This window comes from Solenopsis invicta, chromosome 7, assembly GCF_016802725.1.
Source record: "Solenopsis invicta isolate M01_SB chromosome 7, UNIL_Sinv_3.0, whole genome shotgun sequence".
Lineage (NCBI taxonomy): Eukaryota > Metazoa > Arthropoda > Insecta > Hymenoptera > Formicidae > Solenopsis > Solenopsis invicta.
Window position 1 is genome coordinate 15,656,434 of NC_052670.1, and position 2,137 is coordinate 15,658,570.

The window sequence follows — 2,137 nt, forward strand, 5'->3', positions numbered from 1 at the left end:
TGTATTGAGTATGTCCCCGTTCTGACCGGGATTTTCATCAAAAAAACTTAGAACTGGTTATAAAACTATTGGTATACCCGATATACAACGGCTATTCTCTAGAACTAATATTTAACAAAATTAATCTCAGACTAAAAAAACTTATCAACGACAGAATTACAAACAAAGGAAAAAACACTCAGAAGGAAAGCGGATCTGAAAATGCAAAAAAATTTTTCACTATCCCGTATATAAAAAATGTATCCGAAATGGTAAATTCTGTCATTAACAAGAGTAAATTTATAACAGGCTACAGATGTTTAAATCGACTCAATATAATCGTAAAAGCACAGAAAGACAGAGATAATTCCATCTCCAGGAACAACGTTGTATACAAATTAAAATGTAACGACTGCGATGCCTCTTACGTGGGCCAAACAAAAGGAAAACTAAACACGAGAATCAAAAAACACATGAGTAACTTAAAATCTGATTCATCGAAGCATTCTGTAATTTCAGATCATATCATTCAACATAGTCATTCAATAGATTGGAACAATGCAACAATCTTAGATATAGAAGCCAGATACTACAAAAGACTTATTTCAGAAATGATACATATAAAAGAACAAACTAACGGTCTCAACTTGCAAACAGACACTGAGCTTCTACATGAGTCTTATTTCGAATTACTGAACAGATTGGTTTGCTAAGTTTAAGACGGTGGATCGAGATCAATACGTCACATTGTAACGTATTGATCTCGATCCACCGTCTCCTTGAACTCAGTTTAGATTTAACGTCGAGCAAAACGGACACGCTCCGTCCTGCGTTCGTTACTTCCGCTATAGTATCATTATATATTCTCTAACGGCCGCATTGTGTTGAGTGAGTTTTATTCATTATATTCATTTCTCCGCTCTTTGTTCAATGTTTTTTATCAATGTGATTTATTATAACCACTTTGCGTCTAAATTATCATTATTTATACTATTTATTTTAACCATTGTAGTCTGTCCAAATTATTATCATGGAACCGGTTGACACTAAAATTCGCACACAGAGACACGCATTTACGAAACGTTGTCTCACCAATGGCTTAGCCATTGTAGTTACGGAACATCTACATCATGCCAACATGGTAAAAATGACGGACAGATTGCAACATCCGGACATACTCAATACAGAGGAATCTAATGTGTCTCGACTCGAAATTATGTAAATAACTTATACACGGCTGAAGAAAGACAAGTAAGTCCGAAACATCCCATTGACCTCATAACGGAATAAATATTTTATATACGACAACCCTTATTGCTCGTTTATTGACCTTATATCTATTTAATATGTATACAATACAAGCGTAGAAAATTTATTTAATTATGCAAAAGTTAAATCACTTTTTATTAAATACATTACTGCACTCCTAAGTAGTGCAAGTGTAGAAAAACTATTTAGCGTGAGAGATACTGTATTAAGAAAGTGGTCATCTTAATGATGATTCTATAGAACATCAATTTCTTTTAGAAATAATTAACAGATCTTTTTGGTGAAGTTTGATGCAAAAATGCAATCAAAACTGAACTATCTGTGATTATATTGCATACAAATGTGTGACGTTAGAACATAGAATAAAGAGACGTTGAGTGAAAATTATACGTGTATTTAGTATAATTGTATACATATATTTTGAACCTTATTTCTTTAGAAGATAAAACATCAATTTATATTTATTTCAGAAATTTGTATACCGTTGATTAATATAAAAAAGTAACAAAAATAGTAACGATTTGTTAATTTTTAAGTAACGGTAACGATAACAAGTTACCTTTTAAAATCAGTAACGAGTAACGGTAACGAATTACTTTGTAGAGAAAAGAACGGTAACGGTAACAAGTTACTTTTATAAAGTAACTTTGCCAACCCTGAAATATCGATAGAATGCGTCAAGAGTCATTTTCGTGCGATACACACAGGTGAATACTTTCAAGAAATGAGAACAACTGAAGCTAGACAATTGTTGCCTGCATGAGGTAATTAAAAATCTTGCCATAATTGCTACAGATATATTATATTTCACAGATTTCAGAAAATGATTAATTGTGAATAATATAAGCAATTTATAATCTAATGTATATGTCATAAAGGAAAATATTGC

At 31.8% G+C, this 2,137-nt stretch overlaps 1 long non-coding RNA gene across 1 annotated transcript; it reads left to right on the forward strand.

Annotated features, from left to right (window-relative positions):
* Positions 1 to 783: 783 nt before the first annotated feature.
* On the forward strand, positions 784 to 1,912 carry LOC120358313. Its single transcript, XR_005575281.1, has 3 exons — positions 784 to 867; positions 992 to 1,230; positions 1,852 to 1,912. It is a non-coding gene; the product is annotated as an uncharacterized LOC120358313 (long non-coding RNA).
* The last annotated feature ends 225 nt before the right edge of the window (positions 1,913 to 2,137 follow it).